This window comes from Micromesistius poutassou (assembly GCF_964030765.1).
Source record: "Micromesistius poutassou genome assembly, chromosome: 17".
Classification (NCBI taxonomy): domain Eukaryota; kingdom Metazoa; phylum Chordata; class Actinopteri; order Gadiformes; family Gadidae; genus Micromesistius; species Micromesistius poutassou.
The window spans coordinates 4,371,324-4,389,934 of NC_140287.1; positions in this window are offsets into that span (position 1 = coordinate 4,371,324).

Genomic DNA, 18,611 nt, shown 5'->3' on the forward strand with positions numbered 1-18,611 from the left:
TGGAAGTGGAGAGCGTTGGTTTTGAGCATAATTCACGTGTTAGGGTCAAAAACACATTGTGGGTCAAAACATGCTTTTCTCGCTCTGAAAAGCATTTTGCACGCATAAAAACTGGAAAAGTGAATAACTCAGTCACTTTCAATGCAAACGTGTAACTGAGCTTAAATAGGGTTATTTATGCTATTGCGCACCATTTGGAAGTGGAGAGCATTTGTTTTGAGCAAAATTCACGTGTCAGGGTCAAAAACATATTTTTGGTCAAAAAGTGATTCTCTCGCTCTGAAAAGCATTTTGCACGCATAAAAACTGGAAAAGTGAATAACTCAGTCACTTTCAATGCAAACGTGTAACTGAGCTTAAATAGGGTTATTTATGCCATTGCGCACCATTTGGAAGTGGAGAGCGTTGGTTTTGAGCATAATTCACGTGTTAGGGTCAAAAACACATTTTTGTTCAAAAAGTGATTCTCTCGCTCTGAAAAGCATTTTGCACGCATAAAAACTGGAAAAGTGAATAACTCAGTCACTTTCAATGCAAACGTGTAACTGAGCTTAAATAGGGTTATCTATGCCATTGCGCACCATTTGGAAGTGAAGAGCAGTTGTTTTGAGCACAATTCACGTGTCAGGGTCAAAAACACCTTTTTGGTCAAAAAGTGATTCTCTCGCTCTGAAAAGCATTTTGCACGCATAAAAACTGGAAAAGTGAATAACTCAGTCACTTTCAATGCAAACGTGTAACTGAGCTTAAATAGGGGTATTTATGCCATTGCGCACCATTTGGAAGTGGAGAGCGTTGGTTTTGAGCATAATTCACGTGTTAGGGTCAAAAACACATTGTGGGTCAAAACATGCTTTTCTCGCTCTGAAAAGCATTTTGCACGCATAAAAACTGGAAAAGTGAATAACTCAGTCACTTTCAATGCAAACGTGTAACTGAGCTTAATTAGGGTTATTTATGCCATTGCGCACCATTTGGAAGTGGAGAGCATTTGTTTTGAGCAAAATTCACATGTTAGGGTCAAAAACACATTGTGGGTCAAAACATGCTTTTCTCGCTCTGAAAAGCATTTTGCACGCATAAAAACTGGAAAAGTGAATAACTCAGTCACTTTCAATGCAAACGTGTAAATGAGCTTAAATAGGGTTATTTATGCTATTGCGCACAATTTGGAAGTGGAGAGCGTTGGTTTTGAGCATAATTCACGTGTTAAGGTCAAAAACACATTGTGGGTCAAAACATGCTTTTCTCGCTCTGAAAAGCATTTTGCACGCATAAAAACTGGAAAAGTGAATAACTCAGTCACTTTCAATGCAAACGTGTAACTGAGCTTAAATAGGGTTATTTATGCTATTGCGCACAATTTGGAAGTGGAGAGCATTTGTTTTGAGCAAAATTCACGTGTCAGGGTCAAAAACATATTTTTGGTCAAAAAGTGATTCTCTCGCTCTGAAAAGCATTTTGCACGCATAAAAACTGGAAAAGTGAATAACTCAGTCACTTTCAATGCAAACGTGTAACTGAGCTTAAATAGGGTTATTTATGCCATTGCGCACCATTTGGAAGTGGAGAGCGTTGGTTTTGAGCATAATTCACGTGTTAGGGTCAAAAACACATTGTGGGTCAAAACATGCTTTTCTCGCTCTGAAAAGCATTTTGCACGCATAAAAACTGGAAAAGTGAATAACTCAGTCACTTTCAATGCAAACGTGTAACTGAGCTTAAATAGGGTTATTTATGCTATTGCGCACCATTTGGAAGTGGAGAGCATTTGTTTTGAGCAAAATTCACGTGTCAGGGTCAAAAACATATTTTTGGTCAAAAAGTGATTCTCTCGCTCTGAAAAGCATTTTGCACGCATAAAAACTGGAAAAGTGAATAACTCAGTCACTTTCAATGCAAACGTGTAACTGAGCTTAAATAGGGTTATTTATGCCATTGCGCACCATTTGGAAGTGGAGAGCGTTGGTTTTGAGCATAATTCACGTGTTAGGGTCAAAAACACATTTTTGGTCAAAAAGTGATTCTTTCGCTCTGAAAAGCATTTTGCACGCATAAAAACTGGAAAAGTGAATAACTCAGTCACTTTCAATGCAAACGTGTAACTGAGCTTAAATAGGGTTATCTATGCCATTGCGCACCATTTGGAAGTGAAGAGCAGTTGTTTTGAGCACAATTCACGTGTCAGGGTCAAAAACACCTTTTTGGTCAAAAAGTGATTCTCTCGCTCTGAAAAGCATTTTGCACGCATAAAAACTGGAAAAGTGAATAACTCAGTCACTTTCAATGCAAACGTGTAACTGAGCTTAAATAGGGGTATTTATGCCATTGCGCACCATTTGGAAGTGGAGAGCGTTGGTTTTGAGCATAATTCACGTGTTAGGGTCAAAAACACATTGTGGGTCAAAACATGCTTTTCTCGCTCTGAAAAGCATTTTGCACGCATAAAAACTGGAAAAGTGAATAACTCAGTCACTTTCAATGCAAACGTGTAACTGAGCTTAATTAGGGTTATTTATGCCATTGCGCACCATTTGGAAGTGGAGAGCATTTGTTTTGAGCAAAATTCACATGTTAGGGTCAAAAACACATTGTGGGTCAAAACATGCTTTTCTCGCTCTGAAAAGCATTTTGCACGCATAAAAACTGGAAAAGTGAATAACTCAGTCACTTTCAATGCAAACGTGTAAATGAGCTTAAATAGGGTTATTTATGCTATTGCGCACAATTTGGAAGTGGAGAGCGTTGGTTTTGAGCATAATTCACGTGTTAAGGTCAAAAACACATTGTGGGTCAAAACATGCTTTTCTCGCTCTGAAAAGCATTTTGCACGCATAAAAACTGGAAAAGTGAATAACTCAGTCACTTTCAATGCAAACGTGTAACTGAGCTTAAATAGGGTTATTTATGCTATTGCGCACAATTTGGAAGTGGAGAGCATTTGTTTTGAGCAAAATTCACGTGTCAGGGTCAAAAACATATTTTTGGTCAAAAAGTGATTCTCTCGCTCTGAAAAGCATTTTGCACGCATAAAAACTGGAAAAGTGAATAACTCAGTCACTTTCAATGCAAACGTGTAACTGAGCTTAAATAGGGTTATTTATGCCATTGCGCACCATTTGGAAGTGGAGAGCGTTGGTTTTGAGCATAATTCACGTGTTAGGGTCAAAAACACATTGTGGGTCAAAACATGCTTTTCTCGCTCTGAAAAGCATTTTGCACGCATAAAAACTGGAAAAGTGAATAACTCAGTCACTTTCAATGCAAACGTGTAACTGAGCTTAAATAGGGTTATTTATGCTATTGCGCACCATTTGGAAGTGGAGAGCATTTGTTTTGAGCAAAATTCACGTGTCAGGGTCAAAAACATATTTTTGGTCAAAAAGTGATTCTCTCGCTCTGAAAAGCATTTTGCACGCATAAAAACTGGAAAAGTGAATAACTCAGTCACTTTCAATGCAAACGTGTAACTGAGCTTAAATAGGGTTATTTATGCCATTGCGCACCATTTGGAAGTGGAGAGCGTTGGTTTTGAGCATAATTCACGTGTTAGGGTCAAAAACACATTTTTGGTCAAAAAGTGATTCTTTCGCTCTGAAAAGCATTTTGCACGCATAAAAACTGGAAAAGTGAATAACTCAGTCACTTTCAATGCAAACGTGTAACTGAGCTTAAATAGGGTTATCTATGCCATTGCGCACCATTTGGAAGTGAAGAGCAGTTGTTTTGAGCACAATTCACGTGTCAGGGTCAAAAACACCTTTTTGGTCAAAAAGTGATTCTCTCGCTCTGAAAAGCATTTTGCTCGCATAAAAACTGGAAAAGTGAATAACTCAGTCACTTTCAATGCAAACGTGTAACTGAGCTTAAATAGGGGTATTTATGCCATTGCGCACCATTTGGAAGTGGAGAGCGTTGGTTTTGAGCATAATTCACGTGTTAGGGTCAAAAACACATTGTGGGTCAAAACATGCTTTTCTCGCTCTGAAAAGCATTTTGCACGCATAAAAACTGGAAAAGTGAATAACTCAGTCACTTTCAATGCAAACGTGTAACAGAGCTTAATTAGGGTTATTTATGCCATTGCGCACCATTTGGAAGTGGAGAGCATTTGTTTTGAGCAAAATTCACGTGTATGGGTCAAAAACATATTTTTGGTCAAAAAGTGATTCTCTCGCTCTGAAAAGCATTTTGCACGCATAAAAACTGGAAAAGTTGATAACTCAGTCCCTTTCAATGCAAACGTGTAACTGAGCTTAAATAGGGTTATTTATGCCATTGCGCACCAATTGGAAGTGAAGAGCAGTTGTTTTGAGCACAATTCACGTGTCAGGGTCAAAAGCACCTTTTTGGTCAAAAAGTGATTCTCTCGCTCTGAAAAGCATTTTGCACGCATAAAAACTGGAAAAGTGAATAACTCAGTCACTTTCAATGCAAACGTGTAAATGAGCTTAAATAGGGTTATTTATGCTATTGCGCACAATTTGGAAGTGGAGAGCGTTGGTTTTGAGCATAATTCACGTGTTAAGGTCAAAAACACATTGTGGGTCAAAACATGCTTTTCTCGCTCTGAAAAGCATTTTGCACGCATAAAAACTGGAAAAGTGAATAACTCAGTCACTTTCAATGCAAACGTGTAACTGAGCTTAAATAGGGTTATTTATGCTATTGCGCACCATTTGGAAGTGGAGAGCATTTGTTTTGAGCAAAATTCACGTGTCAGGGTCAAAAACATATTTTTGGTCAAAAAGTGATTCTCTCGCTCTGAAAAGCATTTTGCACGCATAAAAACTGGAAAAGTGAATAACTCAGTCACTTTCAATGCAAACGTGTAACTGAGCTTAAATAGGGTTATTTATGCCATTGCGCACCATTTGGAAGTGGAGAGCGTTGGTTTTGAGCATAATTCACGTGTTAGGGTCAAAAACACATTTTTGGTCAAAAAGTGATTCTTTCGCTCTGAAAAGCATTTTGCACGCATAAAAACTGGAAAAGTGAATAACTCAGTCACTTTCAATGCAAACGTGTAACTGAGCTTAAATAGGGTTATCTATGCCATTGCGCACCATTTGGAAGTGAAGAGCAGTTGTTTTGAGCACAATTCACGTGTCAGGGTCAAAAACACCTTTTTGGTCAAAAAGTGATTCTCTCGCTCTGAAAAGCATTTTGCTCGCATAAAAACTGGAAAAGTGAATAACTCAGTCACTTTCAATGCAAACGTGTAACTGAGCTTAAATAGGGTTATTTATGCTATTGCGCACAATTTGGAAGTGGAGAGCATTTGTTTTGAGCAAAATTCACGTGTCAGGGTCAAAAACATATTTTTGGTCAAAAAGTGATTCTCTCGCTCTGAAAAGCATTTTGCACGCATAAAAACTGGAAAAGTGAATAACTCAGTCACTTTCAATGCAAACGTGTAACTGAGCTTAAATAGGGTTATTTATGCCATTGCGCACCATTTGGAAGTGGAGAGCGTTGGTTTTGAGCATAATTCACGTGTTAGGGTCAAAAACACATTGTGGGTCAAAACATGCTTTTCTCGCTCTGAAAAGCATTTTGCACGCATAAAAACTGGAAAAGTGAATAACTCAGTCACTTTCAATGCAAACGTGTAACTGAGCTTAAATAGGGTTATTTATGCTATTGCGCACCATTTGGAAGTGGAGAGCATTTGTTTTGAGCAAAATTCACGTGTCAGGGTCAAAAACATATTTTTGGTCAAAAAGTGATTCTCTCGCTCTGAAAAGCATTTTGCACGCATAAAAACTGGAAAAGTGAATAACTCAGTCACTTTCAATGCAAACGTGTAACTGAGCTTAAATAGGGTTATTTATGCCATTGCGCACCATTTGGAAGTGGAGAGCGTTGGTTTTGAGCATAATTCACGTGTTAGGGTCAAAAACACATTTTTGGTCAAAAAGTGATTCTTTCGCTCTGAAAAGCATTTTGCACGCATAAAAACTGGAAAAGTGAATAACTCAGTCACTTTCAATGCAAACGTGTAACTGAGCTTAAATAGGGTTATCTATGCCATTGCGCACCATTTGGAAGTGAAGAGCAGTTGTTTTGAGCACAATTCACGTGTCAGGGTCAAAAACACCTTTTTGGTCAAAAAGTGATTCTCTCGCTCTGAAAAGCATTTTGCTCGCATAAAAACTGGAAAAGTGAATAACTCAGTCACTTTCAATGCAAACGTGTAACTGAGCTTAAATAGGGGTATTTATGCCATTGCGCACCATTTGGAAGTGGAGAGCGTTGGTTTTGAGCATAATTCACGTGTTAGGGTCAAAAACACATTGTGGGTCAAAACATGCTTTTCTCGCTCTGAAAAGCATTTTGCACGCATAAAAACTGGAAAAGTGAATAACTCAGTCACTTTCAATGCAAACGTGTAACAGAGCTTAATTAGGGTTATTTATGCCATTGCGCACCATTTGGAAGTGGAGAGCATTTGTTTTGAGCAAAATTCACGTGTATGGGTCAAAAACATATTTTTGGTCAAAAAGTGATTCTCTCGCTCTGAAAAGCATTTTGCACGCATAAAAACTGGAAAAGTTGATAACTCAGTCCCTTTCAATGCAAACGTGTAACTGAGCTTAAATAGGGTTATTTATGCCATTGCGCACCAATTGGAAGTGAAGAGCAGTTGTTTTGAGCACAATTCACGTGTCAGGGTCAAAAGCACCTTTTTGGTCAAAAAGTGATTCTCTCGCTCTGAAAAGCATTTTGCACGCATAAAAACTGGAAAAGTTGATAACTCAGTCCTTTTCAATGCAAACGTGTAACTGAGCTTAAATAGGGTTATTTATGCCATCGCGCACCATTTGGAAGTGGAGAGCAGTTGTTTTGACTATAATTCACGTGTTAGGGTCAAAAACACATTGTGGGTCAAAACATGCTTTTCTCGCTCTGAAAAGCATTTTGCACGCATAAAAACTGGAAAAGTTGATAACTCAGTCCCTTTCAATGCAAACGTGTAACTGAGCTTAAATAGGGTTATTTATGCCATCGCGCACCATTTGGAAGTGGAGAGCAGTTGTTTTGACTATAATTCACGTGTTAGGGTCAAAAACACATTGTGGGTCAAAACATGCTTTTCTCGCTCTGAAAAGCATTTTGCACGCATAAAAACTGGAAAAGTTGATAACTCAGTCCCTTTCAATGCAAACGTGTAACTGAGCTTAAATAGGGTTATTTATGCCATCGCGCACCATTTGGAAGTGGAGAGCAGTTGTTTTGACTATAATTCACGTGTTAGGGTCAAAAGCACCTTGTTTGGTCAAAAAGTGATTCTCTCGCTCTGAAAAGCATTTCGCACGCATAAAAACTGGAAAAGTGAATAACTCAGTCCCTTTCAATGCAAACGTGTAACTGAGCTTAAATAGGGTTATTTATGCCATTGCGCACCATTTGGAAGTGGAGAGCGTTGGTTTTGAGCATAATTCACGTGTTAGGGTCAAAAATACATTGTGGGTCAAAACATGCTTTTCTCGCTCTGAAAAGCATTTTGCACGCATAAAAACTGGAAAAGTGAATAACTCAGTCACTTTCAATGCAAACGTGTAACTGAGCTTAAATAGGGTTATTTATGCCATTGCGCACCATTTGGAAGTGGAGAGCGTTGGTTTTGAGCATAATTCACGTGTTAAGGTCAAAAACACATTTTTGTTCAAAAAGTGATTCTCTCGCTCTGAAAAGCATTTTGCACGCATAAAAACTGGAAAAGTGAATAACTCAGTCACTTTCAATGCAAACGTGTAACTGAGCTTAAATAGGGTTATCTATGCCATTGCGCACCATTTGGAAGTGAAGAGCAGTTGTTTTGAGCACAATTCACGTGTCAGGGTCAAAAACACCTTTTTGGTCAAAAAGTGATTCTCTCGCTCTGAAAAGCATTTTGCACGCATAAAAACTGGAAAAGTGAATAACTCAGTCACTTTCAATGCAAACGTGTAACTGAGCTTAAATAGGGGTATTTATGCCATTGCGCACCATTTGGAAGTGGAGAGCGTTGGTTTTGAGCATAATTCACGTGTTAGGGTCAAAAACACATTGTGGGTCAAAACATGCTTTTCTCGCTCTGAAAAGCATTTTGCACGCATAAAAACTGGAAAAGTGAATAACTCAGTCACTTTCAATGCAAACGTGTAACTGAGCTTAATTAGGGTTATTTATGCCATTGCGCACCATTTGGAAGTGGAGAGCATTTGTTTTGAGCAAAATTCACATGTTAGGGTCAAAAACACATTGTGGGTCAAAACATGCTTTTCTCGCTCTGAAAAGCATTTTGCACGCATAAAAACTGGAAAAGTGAATAACTCAGTCACTTTCAATGCAAACGTGTAACTGAGCTTAAATAGGGTTATTTATGCCATTGCGCACCATTTGGAAGTGGAGAGCGTTGGTTTTGAGCATAATTCACATGTTAGGGTCAAAAACACATTGTGGGTCAAAACATGCTTTTCTCGCTCTGAAAAGCATTTTGCACGCATAAAAACTGGAAAAGTGAATAACTCAGTCACTTTCAATGCAAACGTGTAACTGAGCTTAAATAGGGTTATTTATGCCATTGCGCACCATTTGGAAGTGGAGAGCGTTGGTTTTGAGCATAATTCACGTGTTAAGGTCAAAAACACATTCATTGTGGGTCAAAACATGCTTTTCTCGCTCTGAAAAGCATTTTGCACGCATAAAAACTGGAAAAGTGAATAACTCAGTCACTTTCAATGCAAACGTGTAAATGAGCTTAAATAGGGTTATTTATGCTATTGCGCACAATTTGGAAGTGGAGAGCGTTGGTTTTGAGCATAATTCACGTGTTAAGGTCAAAAACACATTGTGGGTCAAAACATGCTTTTCTCGCTCTGAAAAGCATTTTGCACGCATAAAAACTGGAAAAGTGAATAACTCAGTCACTTTCAATGCAAACGTGTAACTGAGCTTGAATAGGGTTATTTATGCTATTGCGCACAATTTGGAAGTGGAGAGCATTTGTTTTGAGCAAAATTCACGTGTCAGGGTCAAAAACATATTTTTGGTCAAAAAGTGATTCTCTCGCTCTGAAAAGCATTTTGCACGCATAAAAACTGGAAAAGTGAATAACTCAGTCACTTTCAATGCAAACGTGTAACTGAGCTTAAATAGGGTTATTTATGCCATTGCGCACCATTTGGAAGTGGAGAGCGTTGGTTTTGAGCATAATTCACGTGTTAGGGTCAAAAACACATTGTGGGTCAAAACATGCTTTTCTCGCTCTGAAAAGCATTTTGCACGCATAAAAACTGGAAAAGTGAATAACTCAGTCACTTTCAATGCAAACGTGTAACTGAGCTTAAATAGGGTTATTTATGCCATTGCGCACCATTTGGAAGTGGAGAGCGTTGGTTTTGAGCATAATTCACGTGTTAGGGTCAAAAACACATTGTGGGTCAAAACATGCTTTTCTCGCTCTGAAAAGCATTTTTCGCGCATAAAAACTGGAAAAGTGAATAACTCAGTCACTTTCAATGCAAACGTGTAACTGAGCTTAAATAGGGTTATTTATGCCATTGCGCACCATTTGGAAGTGGAGAGCGTTGGTTTTGAGCATAATTCACGTGTTAGGGTCAAAAATACATTGTGGGTCAAAACATGCTTTTCTCGCTCTGAAAAGCATTTTGCACGCATAAAAACTGGAAAAGTGAATAACTCAGTCACTTTCAATGCAAACGTGTAACTGAGCTTAAATAGGGTTATTTATGCCATTGCGCACCATTTGGAAGTGGAGAGCGTTGGTTTTGAGCATAATTCACGTGTTAAGGTCAAAAACACATTGTGGGTCAAAACATGCTTTTCTCGCTCTGAAAAGCATTTTGCACGCATAAAAACTGGAAAAGTGAATAACTCAGTCACTTTCAATGCAAACGTGTAAATGAGCTTAAATAGGGTTATTTATGCTATTGCGCACAATTTGGAAGTGGAGAGCGTTGGTTTTGAGCATAATTCACGTGTTAAGGTCAAAAACACATTGTGGGTCAAAACATGCTTTTCTCGCTCTGAAAAGCATTTTGCACGCATAAAAACTGGAAAAGTGAATAACTCAGTCACTTTCAATGCAAACGTGTAACTGAGCTTAAATAGGGTTATTTATGCTATTGCGCACAATTTGGAAGTGGAGAGCATTTGTTTTGAGCAAAATTCACGTGTCAGGGTCAAAAACATATTTTTGGTCAAAAAGTGATTCTCTCGCTCTGAAAAGCATTTTGCACGCATAAAAACTGGAAAAGTGAATAACTCAGTCACTTTCAATGCAAACGTGTAACTGAGCTTAAATAGGGTTATTTATGCCATTGCGCACCATTTGGAAGTGGAGAGCATTTGTTTTGAGCAAAATTCACGTGTCAGGGTCAAAAACATATTTTTGGTCAAAAAGTGATTCTCTCGCTCTGAAAAGCATTTTGCACGCATAAAAACTGGAAAAGTGAATAACTCAGTCACTTTCAATGCAAACGTGTAACTGAGCTTAAATAGGGTTATTTATGCCATCGCGCACCATTTGGAAGTGGAGAGCAGTTGTTTTGACTATAATTCACGTGTTAGGGTCAAAAGCACCTTTTTGGTCAAAAAGTGATTCTCTCGCTCTGAAAAGCATTTTGCACGCATAAAAACTGGAAACGTGAATAACTCAGTCCCTTTCAATGCAAACGTGTAACTGAGCTTAAATAGGGTTATTTATGCCATCGCGCACCATTTGGAAGTGGAGAGCAGTTGTTTTGACTATAATTCACGTGTTAGGGTCAAAAACACACTGTGGGTCAAAACATGCTTTTCTCGCTCTGAAAAGCATTTTGCACGCATAAAAACTGGAAAAGTTGATAACTCAGTCCCTTTCAATGCAAACGTGTAACTGAGCTTAAATAGGGTTATTTATGCCATTGCGCACCAATTGGAAGTGAAGAGCAGTTGTTTTGAGCACAATTCACGTGTCAGGGTCAAAAGCACCTTTTTGGTCAAAAAGTGATTCTCTCGCTCTGAAAAGCATTTTGCACGCATAAAAACTGGAAAAGTTGATAACTCAGTCCTTTTCAATGCAAACGTGTAACTGAGCTTAAATAGGGTTATTTATGCCATCGCGCACCATTTGGAAGTGGAGAGCAGTTGTTTTGACTATAATTCACGTGTTAGGGTCAAAAACACATTGTGGGTCAAAACATGCTTTTCTCGCTCTGAAAAGCATTTTGCACGCATAAAAACTGGAAAAGTTGATAACTCAGTCCCTTTCAATGCAAACGTGTAACTGAGCTTAAATAGGGTTATTTATGCCATCGCGCACCATTTGGAAGTGGAGAGCAGTTGTTTTGACTATAATTCACGTGTTAGGGTCAAAAACACATTGTGGGTCAAAACATGCTTTTCTCGCTCTGAAAAGCATTTTGCACGCATAAAAACTGGAAAAGTTGATAACTCAGTCCCTTTCAATGCAAACGTGTAACTGAGCTTAAATAGGGTTATTTATGCCATCGCGCACCATTTGGAAGTGGAGAGCAGTTGTTTTGACTATAATTCACGTGTTAGGGTCAAAAGCACCTTGTTTGGTCAAAAAGTGATTCTCTCGCTCTGAAAAGCATTTCGCACGCATAAAAACTGGAAAAGTGAATAACTCAGTCCCTTTCAATGCAAACGTGTAACTGAGCTTAAATAGGGTTATTTATGCCATTGCGCACCATTTGGAAGTGGAGAGCGTTGGTTTTGAGCATAATTCACGTGTTAGGGTCAAAAATACATTGTGGGTCAAAACATGCTTTTCTCGCTCTGAAAAGCATTTTGCACGCATAAAAACTGGAAAAGTGAATAACTCAGTCACTTTCAATGCAAACGTGTAACTGAGCTTAAATAGGGTTATTTATGCCATTGCGCACCATTTGGAAGTGGAGAGCGTTGGTTTTGAGCATAATTCACATGTTAGGGTCAAAAACACATTGTGGGTCAAAACATGCTTTTCTCGCTCTGAAAAGCATTTTGCACGCATAAAAACTGGAAAAGTGAATAACTCAGTCACTTTCAATGCAAACGTGTAACTGAGCTTAAATAGGGTTATTTATGCCATTGCGCACCATTTGGAAGTGGAGAGCGTTGGTTTTGAGCATAATTCACGTGTTAGGGTCAAAAACACATTGTGGGTCAAAACATGCTTTTCTCGCTCTGAAAAGCATTTTGCACGCATAAAAACTGGAAAAGTGAATAACTCAGTCACTTTCAATGCAAACGTGTAACTGAGCTTAAATAGGGTTATTTATGCTATTGCGCACCATTTGGAAGTGGAGAGCATTTGTTTTGAGCAAAATTCACGTGTCAGGGTCAAAAACATATTTTTGGTCAAAAAGTGATTCTCTCGCTCTGAAAAGCATTTTGCACGCATAAAAACTGGAAAAGTGAATAACTCAGTCACTTTCAATGCAAACGTGTAACTGAGCTTAAATAGGGTTATTTATGCCATTGCGCACCATTTGGAAGTGGAGAGCGTTGGTTTTGAGCATAATTCACGTGTTAGGGTCAAAAACACATTGTGGGTCAAAACATGCTTTTCTCGCTCTGAAAAGCATTTTTCGCGCATAAAAACTGGAAAAGTGAATAACTCAGTCACTTTCAATGCAAACGTGTAACTGAGCTTAAATAGGGTTATTTATGCCATTGCGCACCATTTGGAAGTGGAGAGCGTTGGTTTTGAGCATAATTCACGTGTTAGGGTCAAAAATACATTGTGGGTCAAAACATGCTTTTCTCGCTCTGAAAAGCATTTTGCACGCATAAAAACTGGAAAAGTGAATAACTCAGTCACTTTCAATGCAAACGTGTAACTGAGCTTAAATAGGGTTATTTATGCCATTGCGCACCATTTGGAAGTGGAGAGCGTTGGTTTTGAGCATAATTCACGTGTTAAGGTCAAAAACACATTTTTGTTCAAAAAGTGATTCTCTCGCTCTGAAAAGCATTTTGCGCGCATAAAAACTGGAAAAGTGAATAACTCAGTCACTTTCAATGCAAACGTGTAACTGAGCTTAAATAGGGTTATCTATGCCATTGCGCACCATTTGGAAGTGAAGAGCAGTTGTTTTGAGCACAATTCACGTGTCAGGGTCAAAAACACCTTTTTGGTCAAAAAGTGATTCTCTCGCTCTGAAAAGCATTTTGCACGCATAAAAACTGGAAAAGTGAATAACTCAGTCACTTTCAATGCAAACGTGTAACTGAGCTTAAATAGGGGTATTTATGCCATTGCGCACCATTTGGAAGTGGAGAGCGTTGGTTTTGAGCATAATTCACGTGTTAGGGTCAAAAACACATTGTGGGTCAAAACATGCTTTTCTCGCTCTGAAAAGCATTTTGCACGCATAAAAACTGGAAAAGTGAATAACTCAGTCACTTTCAATGCAAACGTGTAACTGAGCTTAATTAGGGTTATTTATGCCATTGCGCACCATTTGGAAGTGGAGAGCATTTGTTTTGAGCAAAATTCACATGTTAGGGTCAAAAACACATTGTGGGTCAAAACATGCTTTTCTCGCTCTGAAAAGCATTTTGCACGCATAAAAACTGGAAAAGTGAATAACTCAGTCACTTTCAATGCAAACGTGTAACTGAGCTTAAATAGGGTTATTTATGCCATTGCGCACCATTTGGAAGTGGAGAGCGTTGGTTTTGAGCATAATTCACATGTTAGGGTCAAAAACACATTGTGGGTCAAAACATGCTTTTCTCGCTCTGAAAAGCATTTTGCACGCATAAAAACTGGAAAAGTGAATAACTCAGTCACTTTCAATGCAAACGTGTAACTGAGCTTAAATAGGGTTATTTATGCCATTGCGCACCATTTGGAAGTGGAGAGCGTTGGTTTTGAGCATAATTCACGTGTTAAGGTCAAAAACACATTGTGGGTCAAAACATGCTTTTCTCGCTCTGAAAAGCATTTTGCACGCATAAAAACTGGAAAAGTGAATAACTCAGTCACTTTCAATGCAAACGTGTAAATGAGCTTAAATAGGGTTATTTATGCTATTGCGCACAATTTGGAAGTGGAGAGCGTTGGTTTTGAGCATAATTCACGTGTTAAGGTCAAAAACACATTGTGGGTCAAAACATGCTTTTCTCGCTCTGAAAAGCATTTTGCACGCATAAAAACTGGAAAAGTGAATAACTCAGTCACTTTCAATGCAAACGTGTAACTGAGCTTAAATAGGGTTATTTATGCTATTGCGCACAATTTGGAAGTGGAGAGCATTTGTTTTGAGCAAAATTCACGTGTCAGGGTCAAAAACATATTTTTGGTCAAAAAGTGATTCTCTCGCTCTGAAAAGCATTTTGCACGCATAAAAACTGGAAAAGTGAATAACTCAGTCACTTTCAATGCAAACGTGTAACTGAGCTTAAATAGGGTTATTTATGCCATTGCGCACCATTTGGAAGTGGAGAGCGTTGGTTTTGAGCATAATTCACGTGTTAGGGTCAAAAACACATTGTGGGTCAAAACAAGCTTTTCTCGCTCTGAAAAGCATTTTGCACGCATAAAAACTGGAAAAGTGAATAACTCAGTCACTTTCAATGCAAACGTGTAACTGAGCTTAAATAGGGTTATTTATGCTATTGCGCACCATTTGGAAGTGGAGAGCATTTGTTTTGAGCAAAATTCACGTGTCAGGGTCAAAAACATATTTTTGGTCAAAAAGTGATTCTCTCGCTCTGAAAAGCATTTTGCACGCATAAAAACTGGAAAAGTGAATAACTCAGTCACTTTCAATGCAAACGTGTAACTGAGCTTAAATAGGGTTATTTATGCCATTGCGCACCATTTGGAAGTGGAGAGCGTTGGTTTTGAGCATAATTCACGTGTTAGGGTCAAAAACACATTGTGGGTCAAAACATGCTTTTCTCGCTCTGAAAAGCATTTTTCGCGCATAAAAACTGGAAAAGTGAATAACTCAGTCACTTTCAATGCAAACGTGTAACTGAGCTTAAATAGGGTTATTTATGCCATTGCGCACCATTTGGAAGTGGAGAGCGTTGGTTTTGAGCATAATTCACGTGTTAGGGTCAAAAATACATTGTGGGTCAAAACATGCTTTTCTCGCTCTGAAAAGCATTTTGCACGCATAAAAACTGGAAAAGTGAATAACTCAGTCACTTTCAATGCAAACGTGTAACTGAGCTTAAATAGGGTTATTTATGCCATTGCGCACCATTTGGAAGTGGAGAGCGTTGGTTTTGAGCATAATTCACGTGTTAAGGTCAAAAACACATTTTTGTTCAAAAAGTGATTCTCTCGCTCTGAAAAGCATTTTGCATGCATAAAAACTGGAAAAGTGAATAACTCAGTCACTTTCAATGCAAACGTGTAACTGAGCTTAAATAGGGTTATCTATGCCATTGCGCACCATTTGGAAGTGAAGAGCAGTTGTTTTGAGCACAATTCACGTGTCAGGGTCAAAAACACCTTTTTGGTCAAAAAGTGATTCTCTCGCTCTGAAAAGCATTTTGCACGCATAAAAACTGGAAAAGTGAATAACTCAGTCACTTTCAATGCAAACGTGTAACTGAGCTTAAATAGGGGTATTTATGCCATTGCGCACCATTTGGAAGTGGAGAGCGTTGGTTTTGAGCATAATTCACGTGTTAGGGTCAAAAACACATTGTGGGTCAAAACATGCTTTTCTCGCTCTGAAAAGCATTTTGCACGCATAAAAACTGGAAAAGTGAATAACTCAGTCACTTTCAATGCAAACGTGTAACTGAGCTTAATTAGGGTTATTTATGCCATTGCGCACCATTTGGAAGTGGAGAGCATTTGTTTTGAGCAAAATTCACATGTTAGGGTCAAAAACACATTGTGGGTCAAAACATGCTTTTCTCGCTCTGAAAAGCATTTTGCACGCATAAAAACTGGAAAAGTGAATAACTCAGTCACTTTCAATGCAAACGTGTAACTGAGCTTAAATAGGGTTATTTATGCCATTGCGCACCATTTGGAAGTGGAGAGCGTTGGTTTTGAGCATAATTCACATGTTAGGGTCAAAAACACATTGTGGGTCAAAACATGCTTTTCTCGCTCTGAAAAGCATTTTGCACGCATAAAAACTGGAAAAGTGAATAACTCAGTCACTTTCAATGCAAACGTGTAACTGAGCTTAAATAGGGTTATTTATGCCATTGCGCACCATTTGGAAGTGGAGAGCGTTGGTTTTGAGCATAATTCACGTGTTAAGGTCAAAAACACATTGTGGGTCAAAACATGCTTTTCTCGCTCTGAAAAGCATTTTGCACGCATAAAAACTGGAAAAGTGAATAACTCAGTCACTTTCAATGCAAACGTGTAAATGAGCTTAAATAGGGTTATTTATGCTATTGCGCACAATTTGGAAGTGGAGAGCGTTGGTTTTGAGCATAATTCACGTGTTAAGGTCAAAAACACATTGTGGGTCAAAACATGCTTTTCTCGCTCTGAAAAGCATTTTGCACGCATAAAAACTGGAAAAGTGAATAACTCAGTCACTTTCAATGCAAACGTGTAACTGAGCTTAAATAGGGTTATTTATGCTATTGCGCACAATTTGGAAGTGGAGAGCATTTGTTTTGAGCAAAATTCACGTGTCAGGGTCAAAAACATATTTTTGGTCAAAAAGTGATTCTCTCGCTCTGAAAAGCATTTTGCACGCATAAAAACTGGAAAAGTGAATAACTCAGTCACTTTCAATGCAAACGTGTAACTGAGCTTAAATAGGGTTATTTATGCCATTGCGCACCATTTGGAAGTGGAGAGCGTTGGTTTTGAGCATAATTCACGTGTTAGGGTCAAAAACACATTGTGGGTCAAAACATGCTTTTCTCGCTCTGAAAAGCATTTTGCACGCATAAAAACTGGAAAAGTGAATAACTCAGTCACTTTCAATGCAAACGTGTAACTGAGCTTAAATAGGGTTATTTATGCCATTGCGCACAATTTGGAAGTGGAGAGCGTTGGTTTTGAGCATAATTCACGTGTTAAGGTCAAAAACACATTGTGGGTCAAAACATGCTTTTCTCGCTCTGAAAAGCATTTTGCACGCATAAAAACTGGAAAAGTGAATAACTCAGTCACTTTAAATGCAAACGTGTAACTGAGCTTAAATAGGGTTATTTATGCTATTGCGCACCATTTGGAAGTGGAGAGCGTTGGTTTTGAGCATAATTCACGTGTTAAGGTCAAAAACACATTGTGGGTCAAAACATGCTTTTCTCGCTCTGAAAAGCATTTTGCACGCATAAAAACTGGAAAAGTGAATAACTCAGTCACTTTCAATGCAAACGTGTAAATGAGCTTAAATAGGGTTATTTATGCTATTGCGCACAATTTGGAAGTGGAGAGCGTTGGTTTTGAGCATAATTCACGTGTTAAGGTCAAAAACACATTGTGGGTCAAAACATGCTTTTCTCGCTCTGAAAAGCATTTTGCACGCATAAAAACTGGAAAAGTGAATAACTCAGTCACTTTCAATGCAAACGTGTAACTGAGCTTAAATAGGGTTATTTATGCTATTGCGCACAATTTGGAAGTGGAGAGCATTTGTTTTGAGCAAAATTCACGTGTCAGGGTCAAAAACATATTTTTGGTCAAAAAGTGATTCTCTCGCTCTGAAAAGCATTTTGCACGCATAAAAACTGGAAAAGTGAATAACTCAGTCACTTTCAATGCAAACGTGTAACTGAGCTTAAATAGGGTTATTTATGCCATTGCGCACCATTTGGAAGTGGAGAGCGTTGGTTTTGAGCATAATTCACGTGTTAGGGTCAAAAACACATTGTGGGTCAAAACATGCTTTTCTCGCTCTGAAAAGCATTTTGCACGCATAAAAACTGGAAAAGTGAATAACTCAGTCACTTTCAATGCAAACGTGTAACTGAGCTTAATTAGGGTTATTTATGCCATTGCGCACCATTTGGAAGTGGAGAGCATTTGTTTTGAGCAAAATTCACGTGTCAGGGTCAAAAACATATTTTTGGTCAAAAAGTGATTCTCTCGCTCTGAAAAGCATTTTGCACGCATAAAAACTGGAAAAGTGAATAACTCAGTCACTTTCAATGCAAACGTGTAACTGAGCTTAAATAGGGTTATTTATGCCATTGCGCACCATTTGGAAGTGGAGAGCGTTGGTTTTGAGCATAATTCACATGTTAGGGTCAAAAACACATTGTGGGTCAAAACATGCTTTTCTCGCTCTGAAAAGCATTTTGCACGCATAAAAACTGGAAAAGTGAATAACTCAGTCACTTTCAATGCAAACGTGTAACTGAGCTTAAATAGGGTTATTTATGCCATTGCGCACCATTTGGAAGTGGAGAGCGTTGGTTTTGAGCATAATTCACGTGTTAAGGTCAAAAACACATTGTGGGTCAAAACATGCTTTTGTCGCTCTGAAAAGCATTTTGCACGCATAAAAACTGGAAAAGTGAATAACTCAGTCACTTTCAATGCAAACGTGTAACTGAGCTTAAATAGGGTTATTTATGCCATCGCGCACCATTTGGAAAAGGAGAGCAGTTGTTTTGACTATAATTCACGTGTTAGGGTCAAAAACACATTGTGGGTCAAAACATGCTTTTCT